The sequence below is a fragment of the Anabrus simplex genome, chromosome 6 (genome assembly GCF_040414725.1).
Source record: "Anabrus simplex isolate iqAnaSimp1 chromosome 6, ASM4041472v1, whole genome shotgun sequence".
NCBI lineage: Eukaryota > Metazoa > Arthropoda > Insecta > Orthoptera > Tettigoniidae > Anabrus > Anabrus simplex.
In genome coordinates this window covers 197,676,441-197,689,248 of record NC_090270.1, presented here as the reverse complement: position 1 = coordinate 197,689,248, position 12,808 = coordinate 197,676,441, and positions in this window count along the sequence as shown.

The window sequence follows — 12,808 nt, the reverse complement described above, 5'->3', positions numbered from 1 at the left end:
CAATGAGTTGGCTAGGTGAGGTTATCAGGTTGATGGTGAGCGGATGTAAACAATAATACGCACACGAACCGTCACGAGCCAATACAGACAGGGCTGTCTAGACTAACAGGGTTGCGAATCTACCAATTACAACTGCCCACCCAGCACCCGCACGAGTTAAATAATACCTTTCTTATTGCTTGCAGTTATTAATTTTTCTTCATAAAAATTAAATATATAGATTAAATTCCGGTTTTAAAGTTAGAATAGTTTAAATTGATTAATATAGGCTAATAAATGAATTGAAATAATTTGTGGAAAGTAAAAGTAATTTGAATGTAATGAATTTAAGACGTAATTCACGGAGGCCATAATTACTCGATCCGCCTGCCGCCGCCCCTCAAAAACTGGCGCCCTGGGCAAATGCCCAGTCCGCCCATTTGTAAATCGGGCCTGGGTATGTCCAATCACGATGGTGGCTTTGTAGTTTTTGGTTTATAAATAAGCACTGTTTATTACTAGAAGTACATAGCCTAATACAAAGATTGATACCAGTTGTTGGCTAGGTTAGAACCAAAGAATAATAGAATATAAAACTCGGAGAAAATATGGATCAAACAGCACTAGTCAAGGAGTTTAATAGTTCATGAATAATAATATTATTTGTTTTACGTCCCACTCACTACTATTTTAAGGTCTTCGGAGACGCCGAGGTGCCGGAATTTAGTCCCGCGGGAGTTCTTTTACGTGCCAGTAAATCGACCGACACGAGGCTGACGTATTTGAACACCTTCAAATACTATCGGACTGAGCCAGGATCGAACCTGCCAAGTTGAGGTCAGAAGGCCAGCGCCTCAACCGTCTGAGCCACTCAGCCCAGCAGTTCATGAATCATTCACTGGCCGCCACATACTACTCCCTCCCCAGTGACAACGTGTATAAATCTACTTGGGAGTTGCCCTGGGCAACCAGAACGTGTAATCCGCTTGCTGGACTGATGGGTATTTCCAGGTTTTATCAAAGAGCTGGGTTGCACTGGCGTTGGGGACTTGAGTGGTGTAGATTCCACGTTATGCAGTAGAAAAGGCTGGTTTAAGTCTGTTGACCATTGACAACAGATCTTATATTTGCTGTCAGGACGCTAATGGAGAAACATTGGGAAAAAGAGAAGCCTTTATAATCTACTGTTCCTTGACATCGAAAAGGCCTATGACAGCATACCAAGGGAGCTTATTCGGGAATGCCTGAGAAAGTTCAAAGTTCGAGACAGTCTAATTTCAAAAGTTCAGGTGCTTTATGAGAAAACCAGAAGCTGTATACAAGTCGGTTCTGGACCGTCAGACTGGTTTGAGACAAAAAGGGGAGTACAACAAGGTAGTGCTTTGTCGCTCCTATTATTTATCATTGTAACGGATAACATATTAAAGGCGCTAAAAGAAAAGGGGCAACAAGACTTAAAAGCATTTGCATTTGCAGATGTAGTTATTTGGGGTAACTGAGAGAAAGATGTGGAAGAGGGACTGCAGGGGTGGAGTCAGGAGTTTCAGAGATATGGATTAACATTAACGAGGCTAAAACTGTGGTGTTGAAGGTACAGAAAGGTGACAATCAGACAGAAATCATGCTAAATGACACTAAGCTGGACAGTGTCACAGAATTTAAGTACTTGGGTAGTATAATGTCCAAAGATAATTTAGCTATAGTACGCGCACCTTTTAGTGATAGAAGGACACCCTAGTGCTGAATAGGTCGACCCCGATTATCTTCGAGATTCGTATTGGCAACCTTTGAAACGCAAACTATGAATCGCTTATGCATCGCTGTGTGACATCTGGCGTACACTTTACGTACTAGTACTGTTGTTGTTTACACAGCAAAGCCAAACTATAGAATTCATGCTAGGAACAAGATTCGCATCGAGAAATGTTATATAATGTTATATAATGTGTGTGTGACACAGTTGTTGGCTTCAGATATTAAAGGTTTAGAAAATTCATATCGATCGATAATATTATCGATTCAATTCAGATTTCATTTACATTCAGTTGGCAGTATTACAGGAACCGGGAGAGCTCCCTCCTTACTCCTCTGCCCACACAAAAATCTATCGCTAAATGGTGCGCGTACTATAAATATGAAGTAAACAGTCGAATCAGCAAAGCAATACATTTTAACCTCCATGTAAGACAGCTACTATGGGATAAACATGTACCACTCAAAACCAACACTGTATAAATCATACTACACCCCTATCCTCACATACGACCTGGAAACTGCTACATTAGCAAGAAAGGACAACTCGAAATTCCAAGCAGCAGAAATGAAGTTCTTACGCACAACGATCCAGAAGACCAGGAGGGATAAAGTCAGGAATGAAAAAGTCAGAGAAGACGTAGGACTAGAAGACTCCTTACTCCAGAAGATCCAAAAGGCGAGACTGAAGTGGTTTGGTCATGTAAAAAGAATGAGTGCGAACAGGTTTGCAAGAAAGAAATATGAAAGAGAAATAAGGGGAAAGAGAAGACCAGTGGGCAGACATAAAGAAAAATGGACAGACTTAGTGAAGAAGGATGTAGAGGAGAGAGGTCAGGATTGGGAGCGGACTGAGCTTCTCTAGAAAATCGTGTGAGAACGTTTTTATTGAACTTCTGTTTGTCCCCTGTCACTCTTTCACTTTTTCTGCCACTAAGTCAATCGTTTGTCATTGTTGATCTAAGCCAAGATTTTACCATACGAAGCGTGCTGAAACTCCTCTCCGCTATGCACGTTGCCTCAGCAAGGGACATACAAAATTCTAAAACAACACCTACGCTGGGTAAAAATCCTTACGTTCTTTTAAAAGTTCCAGGAAAGTCATATCTGGTTTACAATCCTTGGTTTGCCACACGTCATACCACAACTCTGCGTCCACCATTAACCTGTCTATTTTGTAGATATTAGAAACAACTTTAATGGAATCCAAAACAGATCTTCCTTTCTTAATGTCTTCATAACACAAGGTTGGAGAGAATACAGCATCAGTATGGTCTTGTTCTTCAAAACGCGATTCTAGAGACTGTATCAGTGAGTCCCTGTGGGGAATGTAAATTGAAACTCTGATAGTCCTCAGCCCTAGTTTTTCATTGTGGTTCGCCCTTTTGACGTTGCTTGGCAGCGAGGAGAGGGAGCGTTATTTCAAATCCACTATTAGAAGCGGTGTCCTCAGCATCTACCATTATTCTTTGAAAGTGGGTAATTGCGCCTGATCGTTGCTTTTTAAAAAGGTTCAGTAGCACCAAGATATGTTTTCTAACTTTGAAGACCTCCAGTGCTTCCGCTTGAAGGGAGTTTATTACGGGTTCTAAAATACCACTGTATTTTGCCATTACGTGCATTGCAATAATAAAGGCCGAGTTCGATGCTGAACAGTGAAGGCTATGTGCACGTTGTCGAGTCTTGGATTTGAAACTTCGCCAGTTAGAAATATTTTCGAGAGCCTTCATGATATTGGAGACGTTTTCTGAAAAGAGCCTAATGCTTTTGTACTTTGAGGACCGTCTTGTTTCACAGAACAGACGTAAGTTGCAAATCTGCTTTCTTCGGAGCGGACTTTCACGAAAAAAATATAAATAAATAAAGAATTATTTCCTTGATGGTACCTGCCGCATTATTGAGGTCGTTTATTCCCAGGTTAAGTTTATGACTAGCACAGTGACAGAGCTTGTTAAAATATTCAAAATTGAATTTGCGATTGACTTGGCATTAATTTCTTCCAAAGGCTGAAACCAAAGGAATTCTTCACATACTTTCAAATCATCACTAGATGTATTCTTGACGAACCGAATTCCAATAGACAGCTGCTCGGTTCCGGATATGTCAGGTGTCTCGTCAGCAATAACAGAGAAAGCATTGCATGAATTTGCTTCCGTAACCAGTATCTCTCGTAATTCCTGTTCACAAAATCTTATCATTTCATTTTGAATTCGATGAGAAGTGTACTTGGCATTTTTTTGTGTGCAAAATTTGAGGTGTTCCTGTAGTAGAGCATCTCCCGCCTCCAGGCGGAATTCCAATAAATCATGGAAAATTCCGCTGTCTGGTGTTTTCCCTCGAAGTGAGATATCATGGGTGCCGCAGAAAAAATGATAGTTGACAAAATTGGTTCCAGCTTCTTTCTATTTTGTTCAATCTGATGGTGGAGACTGCTATTGATTTGATCAGCTACCGTGAGTTACCTTCCTTCATAGATGTCCACAAAGTTTTTCGCCTTTTCAGATGATTCTCTATGCCAATTTGATTTTATATGGTCTTTGGCACTGGCATTGAAGTCCTTATATTTTGTGAAAAGTTTCGTAATGAATGAACCTTGAAGACCTCCTAAACGCTTGGCTTAAACAGAACACACATTCGGCATAAAGCGTCCTTCAGTTCACGAGAATAGCATAGTTACGTAGAATAATCCTTCAACCATTGGTGTCTGAAAGAGCGGTTGCTTCCAGCTCGCAAATCAGCTTTAAAATCGTAGGTTACTTGTGGTGGTGATGGTGGTTATTGTTTAAAGAAGAAGTACAACTAGGCAACAATCCTGTATATAACACTAATCAGAGGGAAACATTGGAAGGAATCCGACACTTCGAAAAATGAGGGTGTCGGCCAAAGGAAGACAAGGGCCACGAAGTGCGTGAAAGTGAAAGACTCCCTAGGATTCGCAAACCTAATATCGTCGGGGTCGAAGAAAACAAGAGTTGACCAAGGGAGGTCAGATAGGACAGATGAAAGAGAGGAGCCTGATACAAGTAAGTGGAAGTAATGCCAGGACCCAGCCAGAGGCCCCGTGGTCGCCAACCCGCGCTCCCAAAGTTCAGAGCGCCTGAGGCCCCTTTAGTCTCCTCTTACTACAGGCAGGGGATACCGTGGTTGTTATTCTACTACCCCAACCCACAGGGGAGGTTACTTGTGGGATCCATGGTTTTAATAATTCATACTTAAGAGCGTCACATATATTTTTCTCCATTAATAACATGCCAGTGTCTCTTCTGTCATTTTCATCTTTCAGAAACACTTCGTTAATAATCCCCCCTTGAAGTTCTGCTTTATCAGAGCATTGTTCTATATCTTATGAAGATTCCAGTTCGCGAACACTGCGCTCTTTGTCCTGTTCATCACTGTCACTTGACGCCCTTATTTCCTCAGAACTTCCAGCCCTTTCACTTAAGTTACTAAGTTTAGCCTTTTTGAAGAACCGTCTTATATCCATTCCTAATGCATGAAAGTCGCTGAATCGTTTGATTTTATTAGCAATAATTTATAACTACTAAGTTAAATAGATAAAAATTACTAAATCACTTCTCACTACAATATAATAGCCGCTTTGATAACAACACACACACATCACAGAATCGATGAACTATTGCACAATGATTCGACTGTAGATGATTTAATACTACAAATTAAGAACCTACTGTACAACAACCATGGCAGACTGCCGTTCTATTATAGCAATCGTCACTTTGTTCACAAGAAATTAGCCACCGTATTATTGCACGCCTTAAACAATATACAGAATTTCGCAGCACGAACAAAGATTGCGGCAAAATGAAACGGCGTAAAATTAGACGAGAGCGCAATAAATACCGTAATCCGCTTTGTAAGCACGACCTTACGGGACTAATGTCTTACCAGTCAGCAAACACGACCTTAGTTTAGGGGTTGAGCTTCGCTAGAGGTGTGGTACTGTATAAAAATATCTCCAGAACGTGCTTTCCCTTATGATCACTGCCGAGGGCAAATTTCTAAGGTACCGTACGAGGGGTGGCAAAAGTAGGTAGTCGCCACTCATGATGATGATGATGATGATGATGATTAGTGTAATGGAAACATACCTAAAACTAGGGTAGGCGTAACCATATTGGAAACTGAACCAATGTTTCCATTAGTAGCCTATTGTATGACATTATTAGAATATTTTTCTTGAATAGGCCTGTAAAAACCAATATAACGTCAGAACATTAAATTGTTTACAGAAATTTCCAGTTATAACAGATGTTAGATGACTGTCAGTAAGTTCAGTTTATGAAATAATCTGGTATGATAGTAAATAATTGAACATCAACCTTTTTAGAATTGCAGGTGGGGGGAGGGGCAATCGCCCTCCTCCCTCCACGCCCTTGCGGGCGTCCATAGTCGGTGTTGATGATTTTCGGGATACCGAAACGTGCAATCCATCACGACAAGAGGGTATTAGCAACAGATTCTGCAGTAATGTCCTTTAGTGGTACTGTTTCCGGCCAACGTGTGAATCTGTCCATCATCGTAAGTAGATATGTGAAGCCTTGAGAACAAGGTAGTGGTTCTACTGTGTCCACATGAATGTGAAAGAAGCGATCACTGACTTGATCTTTGATAAGGAATGCTCGTTTTTGCCCACAGTTTTACATCTTGTTTCATAGAACGCCAAACAAAGCGTTGTCGTATTAAATCCACTGTTCCTTTGATGCCAGGGTGAACTAAGCCACGCAATGTGTGCAAAGCCTTCTCTCTGTAGGATAGCGGGATGTGCGGTCTGAGTTTCTCTGTAGAATTATCACAAAGCAACTTAGATCCATCAGATAAAACTATGGCGGTGTATTTCAATGAACTGGTTTCTGTTTTCTTTTTATGACTTTCCAATTCTATATCGTTCTGTTGTGACTTAACTACATCTTCGTATGAAATACTTGTTGGCAACGTAATACCTGCAATCCTAGAGCATGTGTCAGCAGGGATATTTTCTCCGCCTGGGAGATATCTAATATCCGTAGTTAGCTGTGCAAGAAAATCAAGGGACCGCTGTTGTCTAGGTGTTGCTTTGTCCAAGCGTTGTTTGAAAGCAAACGATAATGGTTTTCGATCTGAAAATATTGTGAACTGTCTGCCCTCTCGCAGATATCTGAAATGTTTCACAGCTGAATAGCCAGCTAACAATTCACGATCGTAGTTGCTATAATTGCGTTGCGTGTCTGTGAGGGACTTGGAAAAGAATGTGAGTGGTCCTAACGTTTCCCCCACTCAGCTACTGTAGTGAGGCTGCTATCGCATAGTCCGAAGCATCATCCATTAAGATTAAGGGCAAATCAGGCGATGGGTGAGCAAGCAGGTCTGCATTAGCTAGTTCTTCTTTCAACTAGGTGAACGATGCATCTGCTAAGTGTTCCACGCAATTGGACGGTTATCTTTCTTCTTCGCGTTTTTGCAAAGTTCAAATAAGGGTTGTTGAGTCTCTGCAGTGCGTAGTAAAGAGCGTCGGTAGATACTTACAAGTCCCAAAAATCGTCGAAGACTGCTACTGTTGTACGACGTAAATTGTGTTATGGTAGTGTTTATCGATAGGACCAATAATAACGTAGTTACTTGAAAATAAAATTTTACGTCTTCCCCTAAACTACCATTTCACCCAGCGTGAATTAAATGATGTTTAGCCTAGATTGTAGTGCCCTATTCCCCGACTCTGGATACCGATTTTCAGTAAATTCTGTTCATCCATTCTCTTGTGATGTACGTACATACAACAAAGAATCATCAAATCCTGTCTCGGATAAAATCATCGTTATATCGCTCTGTTTCAGCCGAGGTTTGCTGTGTGGGAGGTAAAGCTACGTAGACTTGGGATATCATATTTAAAATTCTCAAGCTGAAGGTAGCGAAAATTGTTGCCGGAACAAATAGATGGAGCAATGACAACAATTTTTCTTCACAATCAATATTGTTCAAGTCGGAAAATGCATAGACTGGCATTAAACATGATTTAATTCAAAAGTATTTTCTTTAGTATTTTAAATAGGCCAAAATCAAAAAGTAAAGGTAAAAAGCATCAACAACTAAGTGAGAGGTATGTGTATCGGTATCGTCGTAAAAATCTACCAGTTTTTCACTCCTTTTCACCCCCATTCAGTAGATTTTTGGAAAATGGTGAAATACGTGTTAGTTATTTTTAAAGGAGATTCAAAATACCCATTTTCATCTGTATAACATCTTCACTTTTTGAGTTATAAGTATCCTGATTTAAAGAATCCAACCCCTTTTTCACTTCTTTTCATCTCCACCCCCTTAAATGTCTTTTCCGAAAACAAAAAAATACGTGTTTCTTTATTTTTAAAGGAGATTCCAAAACCAATTTTCACGTCCGTAACATCTTCAGTTTTTGAGATATAACTATCCTCATAAAAAGTAAAACATTATTCACTTATTTTCATCCCATAAGTGGATTTACCAAAACAAAAAGTACGTGTTTCTTTATTTTTAAAGGTGATTCCAAATATTTTCATGTCTATAAAATCTTCAGTTTTTGGGATAGCTTATAAATTTTCTCATTAAAAAAGAATTCAACTCCTTTTCCTCTCCTTTGCACCACCACCCCCTTATCAAGTGGATTTTAAAACAAAAATACGTGTTTTTTAAGAGGATTATAAATATCAATTTTCCCACGTCTGAAGATGTTTGGTTCTTAATGGACCTCCCGTCCCGAGCTCATTCTTAAGGGAGGCCTACCAGTGTTCTGTATGCTATAGTACATTTCCTCTAAAGCAACACCTTAATAGTCATGTTAAGATGTGGAGTGTCGATGGATCAACTAAAAGAGTAAATCAGTAGACCGGTTGGAACCAGCTGTCCTATTGGAAGAAAATATCAATATCACCACTGAACCTCAACGCAACAAACGAAAACAAACAAACAAACAACAACAACAACAACAACAACACAACAAAACAAAAAAACAAACGCACGACGGTAGGACTGATCAGACCGTCATCAGATCAGGAAGTACTGTTAATTTTCCTTCACGTTTCATTGAAATCCACGCGAGCAAAGCCGCGGTTAACAGCTAGTTATCTGTATTACTGAACCCAATAATCGGCGGATCATAATTACATGTTTATAAAAGTAATGTCGACCTGTTTGTTGGAATAGGTATCCGATACGGTATTAACATTTTCAAAGAACGTACGGCGAGCGCTACTCTCACTTAATTGTTGATGCTTTTTACCTTTACTTTTTGATTTTGGCCTATTTAAAATACTAAAGAAAATACCTTTGAATTAAATAATGTTTAATGCCAGTCTATGCATTTTCCGGCTTAAACAATGTTGATTGTGAAGGAAAATTGTTGCCATTGCTCCATCTATTTGTTTCGGCAACAATTTTCGCTACCTTCAGCTTGAGAAATTTAAAATTTGATATCCCAAGTCTACGTAGCTTTACCTCCCACACAGCAAACCTCGGCCGAAACAGAGCGATATAATGATGATTTTATCCGAGACAGGTTTTGATGATTCTTTGTTGTATGTACGCACATCACAAGAGAATGGATGAACAGAATGAAAATCGGTATCCAGAGTCGGGGAATAGGACACTACAATCTAGGCTACGCATCATTTAATTCACGCTGAGTGAAATGGTAGTTTAGGGGAAGACGTAAAATTTAATTTTCAAGTAACTGTGTTATTATTGGCCCCATCGATAAACACTACCATAACACAATTTACGATCACTTAGGTCTCATACACTTTTACTGTACCAGCTATACTAACAGAGAAATTGCTTAGTCCGTGTCAAAGTCGAGCATCGCTAACATGGAAATACAGGGCAATTTAAAATGATGGACCCGATTTCATAAATTTATTCTATGAAATATAATGAACATATCATACTGTGAGATATGCGCAAAGAAAGGCAAACTCTCAAAGTTTAGTTGAGTTTTGATTTCATCCCACGTGGTTTCATTTTCAGCCGTTACGAACGCGCAGGAAGCGAGAAAAGAAAATGGCTGCGGCTGGAGAGCAGAAGTCGTTCTGTGTGCTTGATTACCAAGTAAACAAGTCTGTGATTAGTGTTCAACGGCATTTCCGTACCAGGTATAGAAGAGACCCACCTACTGTAAAAGTCATTCGTGCGTGGTATGCAAAATTCAGAGACACGGGCTGCATCTGTAAGCGAAAGTCGACTGGCCGTCCTTCGACCGGGGAAGAGACAATGGAACATGTTCGCGCCAGTTTCGTGCGGAGTCCGCTGAAGTCCACCTACCGGGCAGCGAGGCAACTTGAACGTCCACAGGCAACTGTTTGGCGCATTCTGCGGAAACGTTTACGAATGAAACCCTACCGCTTGCAACTGGTGCAGGCCTTAAAAGACACATTATGTTGCTCGAGGTTTCTCGCATTAATGGAAGAGGATGGGTTCTCCGAAAGGGTAATTTTCAGTGATGAAGCGACTTTTCACCTTTCCGGGACTGTGAATAGACACAACGTAAGGATCTGGTGAACTTCTAATCCCCATCAAGTTGTGGAACACCAACGCGATTCTCCCAAGGTGAATGTGTTTTGTGCCATTTCCCATGAGAAGGTTTATGGACCCTTTTTCTTCATTGAACCTACTGTGACAGGAAATGTTTTTCTTGCTATGCAGCAACAATGGCTCCTGCCACAGCTCGAAGAGGATAGTGCAGATTTCATCCTTCAACTGGATGGTGCCCTTCCGCATTACCATGGCAACGTTCGGAGCCATCTCAACGAGGCATTGGCACAACGCTGGATAGGTCGTGAATCTCAGGAGGATAGAACTCTCATTCGTTGACCACTGTGTTCCCTCGACTTAACCCCATGTGATTTCTTCTTGTGGGGTTTCGTAAAGGATCATGTTTACGTACCACCTCTTCCACTAACATTGGACGACCTTCGTGCCCGCATCACAGCAGCCATCGCAGAGATTGTCCGAGACACACGACACAAGGTTTGACAGGAGATAGGCTATCGGCTTGATGTATATCGTGTTACGCGAGGTGCTCATCGAGAACACTTATGACATGACTGAACAAAACTTTGAGAGTTTGCCGTTCTTAGCACATGTCCCACATTACGATATGTTTATTAGATTTCACAGAATGAATTTATGAAATCCGATCCATCATTTTGAATTGCCCTGTATTGTTTAGTCGTGTTAACTGGCGATGGTGGTGTTCCTGTCGTGATTGTCTTAAGGTGAAAAATCGCGTGCTCATCAGGCCATATCAGCAGGAAAAATTGTAAAGATTACTATCGAAATGAGAAACAGTCGTGAAGGAACGTCATGAAAGAAAGAAGAGATCAAATCAATATCAGCAATGATACAAAACAATATGAAACTGCAAAGGGCCATAGAGGACAACGAAGCGAGCACGTCAGGACAAGCCGCTGACAGGGAGAGGCATGCCCACTTACGTGACTCAGAGTCTGGGGAACAATATGAATAGTGGACAAAAATATAATCATGCACATGGTAAGTAATTATCCCGTCAGCGACGGATACTACAGGTAATATTAAAGAAGATGTGACAATTATTGGAACGTGTCGCATCATCACAGGCTGTCTAAGACTTGCACCGCGAGACAAATTGTTCTGCCTTGCTGGCATCGTACCTCCTGATATCCGACGTGAGGTAGCAGTTCGCAAGAAGACCACATCATTAAAATCCCTAACTCATCCACTGCATGTACTTCAACGAGCACCACAGTTAAGTTCACGTAAAAGTTTCAAGAATACCATACTTAAAGTAACACAACAGCAAACAAGACTCACTTTGTGGGGAGCTTGGGTTGACCATCTTGGAGAATGGAAAACACCTCGTGAAGAAGCTGGACATACGGAGCACTGGACGCAGTGGCTTGCAATGCAGGTGGGCCCAGGTCTTAAGGGGTCCGCAGATCTCCCGGAGAATAAATAAATAAATAAATAAATAAATAAATAAATAAATAAATAAATAAATAAATAAATAAATAAATGAATGAATGAATGAATGAATAAAAATGTTATTCGAATGCCACTCTGCACGGAAAAGGTGACATCATATTGCTGAATGGGCCAAAAATGTTGTTTTTACAATTCGTTAGTAAAGCCTCAAAAATACCTACACCAAGTTATTAGTTCTTAAAGTGAACATTGATATCAACAATGGAATCAAATTTCCCTATGGGGAAATCAAATGATCAAATATGATCTTATATGTCTCTCGGTTATAAACATTCATCAACGGTTGCTAATTTCAGATTATTATTATTATTATTATTATTATTATTATTATTATTATTATTATTATTATTATTATTATTATTATTAGCGTATGGTAACGCACACAAAAGAATATACACGACAAGCAAGCACAATTAATATTATATACGGTACATAATTACAAAATATACACATCATAACAGCGAAAACAATCATGCAAGCAAAAGGGTTCAAGAGTTAGATCTAAATTCTCTAGCCATCGTACGGCCTAAGATAACCGCCAGCCATAAGACAGCCTGCATTGTTGCTAGGTTACACCAAATACAGTACAGACAATACGCGACACTCTGCGAGATATCGAGGGACACCGATTAGAGCTCTCTCTAGCGGAGTGACCTGAGAGTTACTGATTCTGTCATAAGAGCACGTGTACTGTATTTGTTTGTGAAGTTTTTGGCGTTGTGTTTGCATTAAGTTGACATAAGTAAATAGTAGCGTGTGTCATTCCTTTATATCTCCTCTCAATATAAGTGCAAAGATATGCAAGTTACTGTGTTTGGCTGCAATAACTATGAAGTGCAGAAGGATTCGCGGTCTTTCTTCCGTTTCCCTCGTGACAACAAAATGTAAGTAAATATTGTGTTTGCATATATATTCTTCCAGTTACAAAGATATTTTTATGGTACCGTAATTCCTAAACTTCTGATCTGCGCGACCCACATTTTAACTGGCTTAAAATATACTAAGATTATTTTATTGTATAGTTCAGCAGTTAATCTTCAATACCGATGTGTTGTTATAGGTGTGATCTGTGGGTTTGATTTAATTCAAG